At 47.8% G+C, this 18,386-nt stretch overlaps 1 protein-coding gene across 2 annotated transcripts in view; it reads right to left on the reverse strand.

Annotated features, from left to right (window-relative positions):
• Positions 1–18,386, reverse strand: part of LOC147451522 (transcription initiation factor IIF subunit alpha-like) — a 67,944-nt gene that overhangs the window by 2,371 nt on the left and 47,187 nt on the right. The window lies entirely within an intron of this gene.

Below are 18,386 nucleotides of genomic sequence, written 5' to 3' on the forward strand. Positions count from 1 at the left end.
ACAGCTACCACGAGGGAGGGCCCTAAGAGCCGTGTGCAGCTCCTCAAGCTGAAGAGGTATCTCTAGCCTCTGGCACATCTCCTCAGTCACAAGACAAGGCATCTGTGCCCAAACCTGCTCCCTACATGTATCCTGTCTCTCTGACTGGGGCTCAGCCGACAGTAACTCACGGTAAAAGTCAGTAGCAACTGCACGCATATCCTCGGGCTCACAAACAAATGACCCATCGGGTCTCCTCAACTGATTGACCTTGGCATGCGAGTGCGGAGGTCCCACTGTCTCAAAAAAAGCACCTGTCACTCTGTCACCCACCTGAGACCACTGAGATGCCTGTCGGTGAAAGGCAAACTCATGGCGCCTCTCCTCTGTGCAAGCAAGCTCTTGTCGAGCCTACTGTAACTGCTCCTCCAACCATGGACTGTCTGGATGCTGCTCCTGCATCCTCTGTAGTGAAGCAATGCCTCATCTGAGACGCTGCTCCTCCTCTCTCGCTGCAGCCCGTCGAGCCAGAGACTCCTGGAGAGAAAAGTGGCTAAGCTGAGCTAGGCCTAATTCGACTCTGTCTGCAGGTGGAGCCTGGCTGTCCATGCCCTCTGTCCAGAGAGCCTCTACGCTCTCTCTGAGTGCTGAGTCCAACAAGACCCGCTCTGGGATGCGAAGCATCGTGCTCCCACTCCTCTGCCTGTCTGCCACTGTGAGGATCACTAGTGCATGGTCCGAGAAGGATGTCCCTGCCAAGATGCCCACTGATCCCCCCAAGTCACTGAAGTGGTCACTAGTGTAGAAGCGATCTATGCGCGATAGATGCACTCCTCCCACTCTGAGGTCCGATCTAGAGAAGGCAAGACTCTCTGGAGGCCTCACAAAGCCAGACTGCTGCCATGTATCCGAGACCCTCAAAGTCATACACAACCTCTCCCAAGCTGCTAACTCGACTCCATGCACAGTAGCATGGCTGCCTCCGATCCTGTCAGAAGGGTCCTCCAACATGTTGAAGTCCCCCCCTACACACCAATGGTCAACCTGTGGCAAAGACTCAACAATCTGTGACCAAAACTCTGCACGAGCACTCGCCACATTGGGCGCATCGATGTTCAGGAAGCCCACAAGGCCACCTTGAACCTGCATAGTAATCCACTGAGCCCTGCCTGGCACAATAATCCCTCTGCCCACAATGGCCTGCTGCAATGAGTCCGCAATAGTCATACATACCCCACCCTGGATGCCTCTAGGTCCAAAAGTAGCTGACCAAAAGGTATCATAGCGTCCACGAAAAATCTGACCACATCGCCGAATGCGGCTCTCAGACAAATGGTGCTCCTGAAGCATAAGGAGGTCAATCTCTCCTCCCACAAGGCAATGCTGAAGCTCCTGATGCAATCGGCCCCGCTGTCGCTGAAACTGGGGCCCACCTAGTCCCTGCACGTTCCACGAGACGATCCTCATGGGGAGCGAGAGAGAACAGATGCTGCCACAGCAGCAAGACGGGCTATCTTCGAGGCAGGCTTGGATGGGGAGTAATCCGCATCCGAGCGTCCTCTAGATAGGCGAGACTGCAGTGAGTGCCTGGTCCAAGCCCAAGCAAAGCGAGCCGTGCATAAAGCAACCTCCTCTATCCAAGAGTCCTCATGAATGTATACATAGCAAGGCAAACACTGCGTATCAGCAAAAAAGTACACCACAATGTGCCTACATCCTGCTGAGTCTGAGGGTGTCACCGTAAACTTGGCCAGTGGCCACAAAGTCTGCAGCAAATCTGTAACGCCAAGTTCTCCCATGTGGTGAGAGAACTCGAGAACCTGTGTATGCAACCATCCCACCACTGAGTCGAGGGACCACTCTGTCTCGGTCCTACCACAGAGGGGGAAGGAGAAACCAACTGTTGAGTCCAAGGCCTCTGTCCCCCTAGCGGCGAGGAACAGAGCGTGGACCCTGAAGCAGGCTGCCTCGTGGTCTGTTGCGGAATCGCCAAGAAAGCGAGTGAACCCGTAATCGAAGAAATCCCAGCGGCGTCTGAGGTCAATGCTCGTCAGACCACGAGGGATAGCTGCAAGGGAAGATGTCTGAATCTGCAGAGGGGGCCGCAAGAATGGCTGACCCTCTCTCGCTAGGCGACTCGTGGCAAAGGCGCTGCCAAGAGATCTCCTAGCCGCCGGCGAGGGACCAGTCTCCTAAGTCGATTGTGGTACTGAAGCAAGAGGAGGGGGAGGAGGAGCTGGGGGGTGTCTGCAAATGAAGCACTGGTTCGGGAGACCCGAGTACTCCACACTCTGTCTAAACCAACCCCCACTCACCCGAGGCAGAAGGATAACCTTCGGGAGCGTGTGGGTATCTCTGACCAAAACTCGAACTGAAGGGATGCCAGCCGCCTTGGCAGCTACTGATGCTGCCGTACGAGGTGTCTCCAGGACAATCCCGATGGCGGAGCCAATCCTGGAGAGAAGTGGAAGGTACTCCCTCCGTAAACCCGGAAAGCAGACTGAGATGGGGATGTCTACCTCCTCTACTAGCACATCCGAAGTCGGGTCAAAACCATGTCTCCACTGTCGAAAGTGGGCGCGTGATGCTCGGATGGCCAGTGGACTCATAGCTATGACCTTGGAGGCCATCTCGGAAGTCTCGAACTCAATCTGGTAGTACCCCCGTCCGAGAATCTGGACATCCAAGATCTTGCCCACCTCTGCGAGAAGGCGGGCCTGGAGAAGGTCTCGCAGCTCTCCTCTGCTAGGACGGGTGCCGAGAACCTTGCAGATGACAGAAGTCGCCTGCAAGCGTTCTACCTCTGCGGCAAGGCTCACTTGCTCTGTTGGCGAAAGAGCAAGTCGAATGGTGGGCTCAATGGGGTCGGGCGAGGGGGCTTCAGGCGAGTCCCTCTGTGGCGGAGCTGGAGCCTCCATCCGTGTCTACTGCTGGGTCGAAGAAGCGGGCGGTGAAGAAAATCTGCAAACGAGTACGCCAAGCACTTGTCCGAAGAAGAAGTGCTGCAAAGCCAGGTGCAGAAGACCTTCGGAAGCGAAGAGGACAAGAGGGGGGGGAACGGATAAAGCTGTAAGCGAAAGTTTAAAAGGCTGCGCGGGGGAGGGAGAAACGGCCAGGGAATGGGGGGGTGGCGGGCGGGCTTGGGGCAGCTAGGGGGGGCGAGGGCAGCGGGCAGCAGAGGGGAATGGTGGCGGGCAGGGCTGGGCTAGGGAGGCAGCGCGAGGGCAATGGGGGCAACGCGAGGGTGCGGGGGACTGGAGGCAGCGCGAGGGCGAGAGGGAGGGGGGGTGAGGGGCAGGGATGGCGCAACAGCAGGGGGAGGGGGGGGAGGGAGCGTGCAGCAGCAGCGAGCTCAGCAAGCTTTTGGATTATTAGAGGTGTCCATTCCAAAAGTTATTGATGAATCGGCTTGTTGAATCTGGTGCGGTGCAGACAGCACAAGAGGGGAGCCACTCCACTCCTTTGTCACAGATTGCTTGGATTGAATGAAGTCGCTAATTTCTCTTTGAGATTTGATTAAACCAAAAGGCATAACCAAAAACTCATAATGTTCAAGCCTTTTTCGAAAAGCAGCTTTAGGAATATCAACAAGTCTAATTCTTACTTGATGATACTCGAACCGCAATTTTATTTTCGTAAAAATGTGGGCATGTGTGAGTTTATCAAACTCGTCTACCCTTAAACGAATACTTCCTCTTAATAGTAACCCCGCTAAGACCACGATAGTCGACGCACATGTGCATACTACAACATAATGGGAAAAGCCATGAAGAAGAACTAGGTCGAATAACCCCAAAACTAAGGTAGTTAGCAAGTTGACGTCCCACCTCAATAGCCTAAGAATGACTCATTCTGTAAGACGGTTTGCTAACAAGCTTACAACCAGCAACCATATCTATATCGTGTTGCACAAAACGTGTCCATTGTAAACCAGGTCATAAATCTTGTGCAAAAATATCATTGTATTCCGTTAAAAGTTCCTTCAGTTTATGGGCAACATTTGCATGTTGTGATGGCTAAGAAATAGAGAGGGGAGGAGGTGAAAGAAAGGATGTGGCGTTGAGGGATTCTCAGACATAGAAAAGTCAGTATCAACATTTGATAACAAATGACACAAAGAGTAACATAGAAAGAGCTTTTCTATTTCATCATTGGAAGAGAGATTCATAAGCTCGGCTGTACAAATGAGTGGTGAGGGAGGAACATCTTTTTTCCCCAACAATAGCACATGCATACCATTGGATTCAAATATAATACTATTATGTTCATAGCTATGAAGTAGTGATGAACCTAACCCATGGCACCACTACCAACTCAACACCACATATGCTCTATCCATGTTCATCACTTGAAAATCTAAGGTTTTCTCATACCTTGGATCTCAAGAGGTACACTCTTGACTTGAGGATCTCACACTTACCCACTGGGAGGAGGAGGGTCTCACGACAGAGTTTTTGGCAAGATTTTGGAAGCGGTTGTGGGACAGTCGACAACCGAGGAGAGTGACCTTGTTTCAATGGTTAGTGGCACACAGAGCTACTGCAGTTGGGAGTTGGCTAGTACATAGTGGCCTATCGGCAACATGTGCAGCTTGTGGCCATTCACTTGAGATGCAACGACATTGTCTGTGGGATTGTCCCATGGCACAGTAGGTGTGGCTTCGGATCTTGCGACTAATGTCTGCGCTTTTTTCCGCCCGACAATCACTTGGGGTGCTACTGCTTGGTCCCCCATTACGGACCCAAGACTTCGTTTTGAGTTGGCTTCAGCCAGCAAGATGATTGTGATACATGATGGCATGCCTTCACTTCAGCCCGCCACAGAGATCATCTCTCAAGAGGGGAGCAATGATAGAGAGAGGTGTTGGGAGCTTATTTGCGGTCTGACACTCTAAGTCATGTGTCACATGTGCACTTCACTTGCACTACGTGGACATGTTCTCCACAGTCTAGCATGATCTAGTAGCTTAGGACTCAGCCTGGCACCTTTGTAACCTCTAGCAGGACGTGCATGCCCAAGCCAGTCACACGTGCATACCCTCTCTTGCACGGGACAACATTTCATCATGCAGGCATTTTACCGCGTGAACCATTTCTTATAGGTCATTTATTAATAAGTGACTTTTCATTTACCCTTGTTGGAATGCGGGTAGGGAAAATGGTTGAAGGAACTATAAAGGAAACCCAAGGCGCTCAGTAGAAGCACAAGAACCAGGGACACAAGGAGGCAAGCACCCAACCGGCAACACCTCAGGATCTCTAGCGTTTTCTCAGACCCAGCCAAGCGTTTTCAACAGTAGAAGACCAGCGTTTTCAGATCAGCCCTGAACCTCGCCGTACCGGTTGCAGAACCTCACCGCATCGACCATCAACACCCTGATCAACCTAGCGTTTTTTGTTTCATCCCAAAGCAGCCAGCACTTTGCAGATTCAGCCCAGATTAGCTCGCGTTTTTGCATGCATTGGCGGTTGCAGATCCTCGCCGCAGTTGCAGATCTCTAGCAGAAGTACCCAGCGTTTTCAGATTTCAGCCTTGACATCGTTGTCGTCGTCGACACCATCGTCGTCGTCGTCGTCAAGTACCACAGCATAAGTACCCATTAGCATCCTTATCTCAACATCCATTCATTGTATGAGCATTTGTACTGCTGCTGCTGCAGCAGAGTGACATGAAACGTTTCAGGGTTTCGGGCGTTTCGGAGTTTCGAGGTTTTTGAAACGTTTCGTTTCAGAGCTCAAAGAAAGCGAAATACAGGTTTCGTTCTATATGTATGTACCTGTAATTATATAATGAATATACATACAAATTCACCTGTCAAGACATTATGAGAATGCGCGTGTGCAAAAGCGTGAGAGAGAGAGAGAGAGAGAGAGAGAGAGAGAGAGAGAGAGAGAGAGAGAGAGTAGACAAAAAATGCACGATATGGTGAAGAGGGGGTGATCAGCCCCCCATGACTACCAGAGCAGAAACACCCAATACACAACACACCAAATGATCCAAGTGGGTACCCCCTGGCCCCATAAACAGGTGCCCAAGGGAAGGTAGGGCAAACGCCAGATAAAATCCCCCACGACCCAACAAGAAAAGAAATATATATGAGGTCACCCGGACAAGGTGGTCGGCTGGCCCAGAAGTGGGCGGCCGGACAGTGCAGTCTAAATGCATATGCAAAGGGTGGCCAGCCCGGAGGCACACTAGCCGTACATGTATGCCCTAGACCTGTGAAGCAGCAGAGTGGTGTAAGTCTAACACCCCCTCTCAGCTTCGGATGCTGAACAAACCGCATGAAGCCGAAAATATGAGGCAAATGATGAAGATGTTTGCTACATTGTCCACAAAAAGGCAATACTCCGGCGGACTCCGCGAGTGTAACAGCAGTCTGGGGTGTCACGATCGCTAAGAAATCTCCATGGTAGAGTGTCGTCACGAGCTGTGTAGCAAACTGTTGTACTCCGTCGATACAAGGTGAAGATACTGCGTGAAGGTCCCGAACTGAGTGTGAAAACATCGTGAAAGAAGTGCCAATAGACCTACAATTGTCTTGCCCAATAGGATTTGTGGTGTCTGTAGTCAAACTGTATGGAGAAAATGGAGAAGCCCAGGAACCGTCATCAGTATGACCGGAAGCCTGTCAAAGCATAAACCTGTAACCCAAGGTGGCTAGGTGACTAAGCTGTAAAAAACTCGAGGAAGGCCAAATGTAGAAATCTGCATCGTAAACTCCTTCAAAACAAGGATAGCCAAACTAAACACTCTGCACTGTAGAAGCTCCCGTAAGCTGCAGCAGTCAATCGTGCGTGATTACAGTGCTCTAAATTCTTGAATGTCGAGCAATTCAATCTGGTCGTCCGTGCCAGGTGTTGTGTGGGTATTCTCCATGAGAGTATCCTACTAAAGAGTAACTATAGGCCGAACAGGACACTGCTCAAAATCCTACTAAAGAGTAACTATAGGCCGAACAGGACACTGCTCAAAATCCAATGTATGATGTGTATTAACATCTGAATCCATGGTGCAAGTGCAGCCGTTAATGGAAAAAACTTACCTTGTAATCATAGTGCGATTATGCCTTGCCCTTAATGGCCTTGGATGTTCGAGAGCCTTTTGTAGAACAACCTCACAATTAGGACTTTAAAAAGCCCTTTGCCTCTTGTACTTGTTAAGTTTCTATTTCAATTTACTTCCACTTTCCTTCCAAAAAAAAAAACCTTTCCGACGGCTTGAAAATCTCCTTCGGAGGTCAACTACTTCGAAAGCCCCTTTGGTAGTCAATGGCTTTTAAATCCTCTATGATGATAGCTCAAATCCTTCGATAGGTTAGGCCCTCAGATGGAGGAGCAATGTCAAACAATTAGGATCGAAATCTTCAAGTTGTCGAGCTTGAAATTCCTTGAGGGCTTGAAGCTTCAAACTTGTGATCGTGTGAGGGCTTGAAGCTCAAAGCGAGAACCACCCACCTAAGGCCAATCAAAGGGTGTCCTAAGGTGTCAACACCCCACCCCAAGCCATGGCTATGGCTTTAGGCAACACAAGCGAAGACGAAGAGAGAGATGGGGAGTGTTTGCTCGGACGCAAGACGAGTTGTGCTCAGAATGCCTCTGCGCACCTGGCAAGCCCACCCACGCATTGAAGAATGCGTGTCGAAATGGAGCTTGTATATGTGCAAGGGCACGTGCCTGTGGCCTCTCGAAGCTCCTCAACCACACAATGCTCCTCTAGGGTTTGCATGCATGCAAGGAGCCTCCACGCCCTCACTAATTTTAGGCTCTGATACCAATATGAGACCACCGGCTAGGAACCTCTCAATTCCACCCAACCATCCTCTCCTATTTTTAATGGAGACCCATGTGCCAGTTCCCACTAGGACGTGCCCGGCTTGGCCTCACAAGTAAGGGAACAAACGCTAAAATGTGAACATCTAAGTGAGCCAATAGAGCTAGCAGGTGGCCTATCTCCCAAAATCTTGATCCCATTAATGGGCTACCATTGTAAGTACCATCACATAAACTCTCTCATGGACCCCTGATGGCATCAATCTCTTCCTCTATAAAGAACCTCGTAGGAGCTGGCTTTATGCCTCTCACTAATGGCCTCGTAGGAGCACTAATGGCCTCGTAGGAGCTGCTTTATGCCTCTCACTAATCGACGAGAGTTGGAAGGGCATCAAGATCTACTAATCTTTGTAGCTCTATCCAAGAGAACTCCATGAGTTGAAAATTGACGACTCACGGGGTCATGTTGAGACTCAAGGTTGGATCAACACGTACGTACGGATCGTATCCATACCGTACGGTTGTTCTCTATGGATCCGTACGATGCTGGGTTTTTTTTTCTTTAATTGGCCGACCTAGAGCGTGGTTGAGGGTTTCGCTAGACTTAGGCGAGCAGTTTTTAGGCCACATTTTGACGACGTTTGAGCACCAAGTGCAAAAACTCTTCACTGGAGAGAATTGCAGGTTGAAGAGATAGGTGCGCAAGTAGATTCTCTCTCTCTCTCTCTCTTCTTCAAGTTCCTCCTACAGGCTCTCTCTCTCTCTCTCTTTCCCTCTCTCTCACTCATGTCTGTATTGCTGCTTCCAACAGAATCATCATGCCTAAGCCATGCAATCCGTACTAGAAGGAGCATACCAATGTCATCCGCATTATGAACACTCCACGGCAAGCGGGTTCCGGTACTTGACGATGGCAATGCAAGTACTACAATTTTCAGCTCACGAGTACAATTTCTCGTGTCGTCAAGCACCTCACAGGCATTGGCGCAATCAATAATTGTGGAGGGTGCAAAAAGGTACCACAAGATATTAGGGACAAGCTGATTGCAGAGAATTTTCCGGCTGTACCAACACAAAAAAAAAAATACAACAGGAAGCTCTTCATGATGCTCTTATTGGGGGTTTTGGTGGTTCATATTTCGAGGTTCAAGAGGAGCAGCCCACTGCTGGTTCTAGTAGATAGAGGGCTCGAGTTGTGCAGGAGGAGGAGGATGAAGGTGATATGGATGCATGTAGGCAAAGCACCCAGCCTTCGCATGTGAACTCTCTTTCTTGGATGAAGGAGCGTCAAAAGGTTGTTGAGATGGAGATTGCTCGCACTCTCATTGAGTGTAACATCTCCTTCAATGTTTTGAGGACTGAACAGTAGAAGAGGATGGTCCGAGCTATAGCTGATGTTGGCCACATAGATTCATGGTCACGGGTGGAGTATAGGAAGATACTCACTACAGTGCTTGATGAGCAAAAGGCTTTGATAGATAAGGCCTTGGTCCCGGTCACGACAGGTTGGGAGCAGTTTGGGTGCACCATCATATCAGATGGCTAGAGTGATGTTCGTAGGTGGCACATCATTAATATTCTGTAGTCTTGTCTTGGCACATACTTCTTACGTGCTGTGGATGCACGGAAGGCCGGAGATGGCATCACAGGTGAGTTTATCTTTGGGAACATCAAGAAAGCTATTGAGAAGATTGGGCCAAAGAATGTAGTACAGGTTGAAACCGGCCCGTGGGGCGGTAGGTGTTGGCTTTCACCTGAAAATTCTTTACTTTAGACACACACAGAGAGGACGTGCAAAGGAAACCTGCGACGGGAATTAACACTTGAATACACACACGGCTCGGAAGCTAGAATGCCCCCAGCAGACGCCGACAACCTGTAGGCCCCAAAATTGGCGCCCCTTTCGGTATTTCTTTATTCTTTAGGAGGGTAAATTACAAAGAAGAGTCCTGGGAATCCTTTAACTGTATCCCGCTAGATACCGCCTGTTTTGGCCAAATTTCGGCAACATAACATGCCCAAAACTTGCGCGAACCCAATTTCCCTGCTGGAACTCTCTTCCACTGGCATAAACCCTCTGATTCCTGCCCAAAAACAGTAAATTCAGCACGCTGTATTTACTGGTTTTTGCTCTGTTTTCAGCCCCAAACAGTCCCCTAGTTGTTATCTGCCAATGGGGCACGATTCCCAAAGGTCTTGGAGTCCGTATGGCTGAAAAACAGTCAATTTTCTGCGCATACAGAGTGCTGAAAATGCACCTGTACGGTGAGGTTATGACCCTCACCGGTGCCTGCTTTGGAGTAGCAGCTAGCTACCCCTGTTCCTGCTCAAGGAGGCTCTTGCCTCAGCACAAAAGCATGAACCCACACAGCGGTACATCAATCAAATGAAGAGCCCTCTTGTGGGGCATCACATAACTGCACGTAGGGGAGAGAGAGAGCAGTGTGTAGCGTGCAAGGCATCACTCCTGGCACCACACTGTACATAGAGGGAAAGGAAGAACTCCATAGCTCTTAACCTGTGACAAAACCCAAATGAAGTCTCCTCCCAGCTTAAATTTCAGCGCCCTTTTTTCTGCATGAGGCAAGTTCATGAAAAAGTGACACTTGGCGCATTTACAAGCATTTTCCCGTTTCGGGTTTGCCGCTTAAAAATCTCCCGATTGGTCGCCCAGTTGACTTCGTGGCAGAGTTGTAAAGTGTTCCCCTAGTCATACCGGAGGTAATGACGCGAACACATTTAATGGCCCAAAATAGCAGTTCCCTAAATTTTAGGAAATGATTCCGTTGGGCTCCCAATGGTCATCTGACCATCTATCCTCATTGGAACCGCATCCAAAAGTGCAATGTGGCCCAACTATCGGATACTTTCTGTTGGTAGTCCTACCTTGACTTTATGCCTTTACTGAGTTCACGTCCTAGTATCCACCAACTTACTAAGTGCGACGAGGGGACCTACATGATCTTGCTCTGAGCCTAGACATCCTCTTACTATACGAATTCCTCTTACTATACGAATTCCAGTGCCGACCACTTCCCATCTGCGGGTGAAACTACCGTTCACATTGGCCATATAATGTCCGACCGTTTGCTACTTCAAAAAGAGGGTCTCAAAAATAAAACAAAACCCATTGGAAAGAAACCAACAACCAAGGTAGCAGTTGCCACGTCCTTGTGACATAGTTAACAGCTACCACGTCCTCGTGACATACCCCCCCTCTTGAAATCGCAAACATCTTCGATTGCATACCATAAATACACGCCACTGATGATCTTGTGCTATTAACACTCTTTTATCATCGCATGTATCCGCAAGAAAGGTCGCACACATAGATTTCAAATGACTTAATGAGACCTTCATACTTTTGCCATTTCCATCTATTACACTGAATTCATATGTATATTTGATGTACTAGCTCTATCATTACCCCTCCTTTGCACACGTTAGGTTGGGGCATAAGTAGGTTGTAACCCAAAGGCTTCAAGGTAAAGCTGCAATACATTTGGTGACTCTGACAGTTCATGCTCTTCCATCCACTTTGCATCCATAGGCGGATAGTTCTTGAACTTCACCAAATATCGCCTTGCAACTTGTCTTTAACTTTTCTGTCCTTATGTGCCAAAAGTTGCTCAAGTACTAGAATCTCATCAAGTTCCTCAACTTTTGGCTGATCCTCATCTGGCATATCTTCTGGCATATCTTCTGGCACATCACCCACGAAGGGTCTTAGAAGACTCACGTGAAACGCATTATGAATCTTCCATGCATTAGGCAATTTCAGCCTGTAAGCCACATCGCTGATCTTGTCAAGCACTTGAAAAGGCCCATAGTAACGCATGTTGAGCTTAGGAAACAGCCATTCCTTGCCCTTCATCTTCTTTAACCTTGCCTTTTCGAATCTTAACAGTACCCAATCACCAGGTGATAACAGCAATTCACGACGGTGACGATCGGCAGCCTTTTTCTGTTTTGCCGGAGGCAACTTTGATTTTCTTATACATCTCATCCATATTCTCAACGTATCGATCTGCCTCAAAGATCTTGTCCTTTGTATGCAAAATGGGAGGAACCTTATTGCCGCCTTCAACAATCTCAAAAGGTGCTTTGCCAGTAGACGAATGCACCGTATTATTGTACGCATATTCAAGCATAGGCAAATATTGTTCCCACTTGCCCTTATTATCTGACACATAGATCCTCTCCAGAACAAACTGGTCATGCGAGGATCACGATCACTGATAATCGATTGTGGCATACCATGCTACTTAAACACATTGTACATAAACAAGCGTGCCATCTGATCAGATTTTATCTTCTTCCTGACAGGGATAAAATGGGCCTGCTTACTGAACCTGCAAATAATGGTCCATATACCATCATTCCCTGTTGGCGTTCTTGGAAGATCAAAGATAAAGTCCATAGCAATGCTTTCCCATGGCTTATCTGGAATCGGCAGTGGTTGTAACAGCCCTGGTGCCTTTTGCCTGTCAAACTTGACCTTTTGGCAAACTATGCATGCTCACACAAAGGCATCCACATCTCTCCTCAAGGTAGGCCAATAGAAGAATGTCTCTACCGCTTTAACTGTCGCATCTATACCACGATGCCCTCCATACGGTGGGACATGACTCTCTTCCATAACCTTATGTCGCAATGGCCTAGTGACACAAAGTCTGCCATGCATCATCATAAAACCATCTCTGAGGAGGTAGTGCTCATGATGTTGCCCCTCTTGTAACTGTTCAAAGATCCTTGCAAAATCTTCATCAGCAGTATACTGTTCCTTCATGTCATCTAACTCATGATGATAAGGAATTCACACAGCTGAAATTTGTGGCTTCCTTGATAACGCATCAGCCACAACATTCTTCTTGCCTTCCACATGCATAATCTGAAAGTGGAACATAGAAAGAATGTTTGCCCATCGCATATGCTTTTCGGATAACTTTGACTGTGTCAAGAAGTATCGCAAGGTCCGATGATCTGTTTGGACAACAAAATCAGCACCTAAGAGGTAGTGCTTCCAGCTAGAAAGCGCATGAATCACGGCCAAGATCTCTTTCTCATAGACTTGCATAGTCTTCTCTGGCCCTTGCAAAATTCGGCTTTCATAAGCTATTACCCGTCCATCTTGCATTAGCACTGCTCCGATGCTACTGCCACACGCGTCACACTAGACCACAAATGACTTCCTGAGATCTGGCAAAACAATTACTGGATCTGAAGTCAACTTTTCCTTTAAGAGACTAAAAGCTGAAATCTCTTTTTGGGTCCATCTGAAAGTGACCTCTTTCTTTTGCAATGTGTGAAGAGGCGATGCTATCTCTGCAAAATTTCTGATAAACCTTCTATAGTAGGAACACAATCCCAAGAAGCTTCTGACATAGTGCACAGTCTTTAGGTCTGGCCATGTCTTGATAGCTTCGACCTTTGCGGGATCCATTCTAACACCATCCTTTGAGACTATGTGGCCCAGAAAGTGGATCTCTTCCAAGAAGAATTCACTTTTCTTAGGATTGACAAGTAACATGTGACTGCGCAGCTCTTCGAACACAATGGTCAAGTGACGCCTATGCTCCTCTTCATTCTTCGAATACACTATCATGTCATCGAAGAATGTCCCAACAAACTGTTGATGCGAGCGGAAAATCCGGTCCATCATTCTGTTGAACATGGCAGGAGCATTTGTTAGCCCAAAGGCATCACTAGAAACTCATAAAATCCAAATGTCGTTCTAAACGCAGTCTTGTGCACATCCTCTGGCCTTATACGAATCTGATGGTACCCACTCTTAAGATCTATCCTGCTAAAAATTGCAGCACCCTCTAAACGATCGAGAATATCATCAATTCGAGGAATAGGGAACCTATTCTTGATGGTATTCTTATTTAACGCACGGTAATCAATACACATGCGCCATGAGCCATCCTTCTTCTGCACTAGGAGCACTGGGGAGCAAAAGGGTGAAGAACTAGGCTCAATAAGCCCCTTCTCTAATAACTCCTTAACCTGACCCATAACCTCTTTCTCCTGCGCCGCACTAACCCTGTAGGGAGGTCTATTTGGTGGGCTACACCCTGGCACCAAATCTATCCAATGATCCTCAGGTCTCTCTGGCGGCAATTGCGACGGTAATGAATCAGAAAAACAATCACTAAACTTTTGCAAAAATGCTGACCTTTCTTTATCTAACACAGATAAATTTGACTGATCACTATCTGAGACATCACGTGCAAAAATCAAGTACACAGAAAGATGATTCTTTATTACAGAAGTGATAGCAGAAGCAGATACAATAGGGACAGACTCTCCTTTGAGCTTTACATCCAAAACATGAGTTTTGCCCCTATGCTGAAGAGTGATCGTCTTGCCGAAGACATCCAGCACGCCATGTACTCTAAACATCCAAGGAACTCCAAGTAGCGCATCGCACCCTTCCAATGGCATGATATAGAACTCTTCTGTGTCCACATACGACTGAATATGCAAACGCAACTTTCCAATAATGGGAGTAACACACTCTTAGTGGCCAGGACATGCCAACCCTGCCTGTGCTGTGTATCCCATCTCTTCAGCTCTAATGCCTAGCTTCATAGTTAATTCTGGTGAGATAAAGTTGGCTTTAGCACCTGGATCAAAGAAAATGAGTGTCGTCCGATCCTTAACTTTACCCCATGCCTTGCATAACTCACTGGCATCTGTGTTGGGCCTGTTACCCAACGTCAGAGGTGCGATATCTGACTGCTGTCCAGAAAAACCAGCCATGCCAAAATGACCCTATGGCACCCCAAACTGGCCCTGGTTGTAGTGAAAACCCTGCTGCATGCCGATGCTACCATACATGGGGTTTGGCATGGTGCCTTGTATATCCCCTAACACTATTCTTGGCATGTACAGCTGACTTCCAGGTGCATAACCAGCCATACTTTGGAACACTGATCCACCCCCGAAATACCCATGATGTACCGTGGGTGGTGGAAAAACTGGGTGCATAGCCTGGTATCTAGTTCCCTGTCCATTGAAGACAGCATGCTGGCTCTGAAAGGTGACGGGCTGAACTGGCATAGCCTGTGAAACACCCACCTGTTCAAGCACGGGAGGAACCTGTTTTGGAGCCCCTGACTCCGCAACATGCGAGTGTTCCCTATCCTGCTAAGTCGCATTAAGTACTTGGGCTTGAGCCTCAACAAGCTCTGTACGTGGTGTAGGTTGCCTATTTTGCTCTTCCTTGGATTCTGCACCAGTTGCGAAAAGACATTCACCGCGGCAACTAACTGAGTCCTGAACGCATCATCCTCAAGTTGCCCAGTCATAAAGCCCTGTACTACTGGAGGGACATTCACATTGACAGGAGGTACAGACTGACATGGCCATGAGCTCTCGCCAATCTCGAAGACCATAGGGATTTCCTGTCTATCCTTTGAAGAGGAACCCTCTTCCATGATGCCCTTCCCTTTGTCGGCCATAGTGTAATCCCGCGTTCCTGCACTCTGTGCCTTTACCCAAAACAATCCAGGCTCACTCTTTGAGGAAAAAGTGATTGATGTCCTGGCAATGGAACCTTGAAACCGGCCCGTGGGGCGGTAGGCGTTGGCTTTCACCCGAAAACTCTTTACTTTAGACACACACAGAGAGGACATGCAAAGGAAACCTGCGACGGGAATTAACACTTGAATACACACACGGCTCGGAAGCTAGAATGCCCCCAACAGACGCCGACAACCTATAGGCCCCAAAATTGGTACCCCTTTCGGTATTTCTTTATTCTTTAGGAGGGTAAATTACAAAGAAGAGTCATGGGAATCCTTTAACTGTATCCCGCTAGATACCGCCTATTTTGGCCAAATTTCGGTAACATAACAGCCCCAAAACTTGCGTGAAACCAATTCCCTGCTGGAACTCTCTTCCACTGGCATAAACCCTCTGATTCCTGCCCAAAAACAGTAAATTCAGCACGCTGTATTTAGTGGTTTTTGCTCTGTTTTCAGCCCCAAACAATTCCCTAGTTGTCCTCTGCCAGTGGGGCACGATTCCCAAAGGTTCTGGCGTCCGTATGGCTGAAAAACAGTCAATTTTCTGCGCATACACAGTGCTGAAAATGCGCCTATACGGTGAGGTTATGACCCTCACCGGTGCCTGCTTTGGAGTAGCAGCTATCTACCCCTATTCCTGCTCAAGGAGGCTCTTGCCTCAGCACAAAAGCATGAACCCACACAGTTGTACATCAGTCAAATGAAGAGCCCTCTTGTGGGGCATCACATAACTGCACGTAGGGGAGAGAGAGAGAGAGAGAGAGAGAGCAGTGTGTAGCGTGCAGGGCATCACTCCTGGCAACATACTGTACATAGAGGGAAAGGAAGCACTCCATAGCTCTTAACCTGTGACAAAACCCAAATGAAGTCTCCTCCCAGCTTAAATTTCAGCGCCCTTTTTTCTGCATGAGGCAAGTTCATGAAAAAGTGACACTTGGCGCATTTACAAGCATTTTCCCGTTTCGGGTTTGCCGCTTAAAAATCTCCCGACTAGTCGCCCAGTTAACTTCGTGGCAGAGTTGTAAAGTGTTCCCCTAGTCATACCGGAGGTAATGACACGAATACATTTCATGGCCCAAAATAGCAGTTCCCTAAATTTTAGGAAATGATTTCGTTGGGCTCCCAGTGGTCATCTGACCATCTATCCTCATTGGGACCGCATCCAAAAGTGCAATGCCCAAACTGTCAGATACTTTCTGTTGGTAGTCCTACCTTGACTTTATATGCCTTTATTGAGTTCACGTCCTAGTATCCAACCAACTTACTAAGTGCGACGGGGGGACCTACATGATCTTGCTCTGAGCCTAGACATCCTCTTACTATACGAATTCTAGTGCCGACCACTTCCCATCTGCGGGTGAAACTACCGTTCACATTGGCCATACAATGTCCGTCCGTTTGCTACTTCAAAAAGAGGGTCTCAAAAATAAAACAAAACCCATTGGAAAGAAACCAACAACCAAGGTTAGCAGTTGCCACGTCCTTGTGACATAGTTAACAGTTGCGACGTCCTCGTGACAGGTTGTGACTGACAAGGCCTCAAATTGTAAGCTTATGGGTGAAATGATCGAGGCAACTTACCCTCAGATTTCTTGGACACCATGTGTTGCGCATTGTCTTGACTTACTTATGGAGGATATAGGCAAGTTGCCTTAGGTATTGCCTATTGTTACAGATGCCACTAAGATGACCACCTTTTTCCGCAAAAAAACATCAAGCTTTAGCTATCTTCAGGAGCCACAGTACACTTGACATAGTGCGGCTCTCGAAGACGAGGTTTGCTTATACATATTTAGTGTTACAGAGACTCTTCAAATTGAGGGATCCACTTCTTCACACAGTCGTGGACCCGAAGTGGAGATTGATGTACCACTTGGAGACGGAGCCCACTAAATGCAGAAGCGACGGGTGCTCGATGAGTCCTTTTGGACACAGGTTCAAAGTTTGACAGTGGCATTCCAGCCAGTGTATTTGCTTCTACGAGTCACACACATGGAGGGCTCTACATTGGGCTTAGTCTATCATCTCTTCATGGAGATGAAGAGACACATTACAGAGTGCAAGTCTTTGACAAAGGACTAGTAGATACTTGCCTTTTGAAATTGATTAGTGCTTTCATTGAAAATCTTTTTGTTGTCGTTTGAATTTGCAACGTGACCCAATTCAACTTTGTTCCATTGATGAAATTTTCAGCCAAGATGACATCTTGGCCATTGTAGAAAGGCGATGGACCTTTATGAGTCGTCCCATTCATGGGATGGCTGCATTGCTTCATCCTTTCCACAAGACGCCAGAGCTTTTCCAGGAGAGGCAGTTGGAGATTGATACAGAGACAATCAGCTTCATGAACAATCTAGGGCCATCCTTTGCTAGAGTCGTGGTGTTGAGGCCAGAGGCTACCTGGTTTCCTCTTACATGGTGGAAGAATTATGGGAGACAAGCTCTTCCAACGCTTACACATCTCGCTTTACGAGTACTTTCACAGGTAACTGAAAATCTTGAGACTTGTAGTTTTTGTACTTACTAATGCCATATATTAAACCAAGACTGGATTGCTCGGCTGGTGCATGTGAGTGCAACTAGAGCGCTTATTCCTTGATACATACGAAGATCCGCAATCGTCTTAGCACTTCTCAACTAGAGAAGTTAGTCTATTGCCGAGCAAATATGAGGCTTGTGCGAGTCTACCACGCTCTAGGAAGACCCAAGCAGGTCCATTTTTAATTTTCACATAAATGATTGAATCATGATACACTCAATCATTGAGTACTTAGTACGTACATAATAATATTTCCTCGATTTTCAATAGGCAGACGGCAGATCCTAGTGCTATGGACGAGGTGGAGCTGCAGATCAAAAATGAGCAGGAGGAGATTATTCGGCTGCTTCACAGGGAGTTAAAGAGTGTTGATCGATGTGTGACCAGGTCACGCGCACGAGCTTTGGCTATTCCTCTACGTGAGCATGCTCCAGCCTCAGACAGTGCAAAGGGAGAGCCTTCGTAAAGGGAAGCTTCCTGTTCGTTCTTCTCGGAAACGGACAAACGAGGTTGTTCGTCTCATTGAGGCTTCGAGAGATGTAGTAGAGGATGATGCTGGTCAGA

This window comes from Adiantum capillus-veneris, chromosome 9, assembly GCF_014529385.1.
Source record: "Adiantum capillus-veneris isolate H3 chromosome 9, ASM1452938v2, whole genome shotgun sequence".
NCBI lineage: Eukaryota > Viridiplantae > Streptophyta > Polypodiopsida > Polypodiales > Pteridaceae > Adiantum > Adiantum capillus-veneris.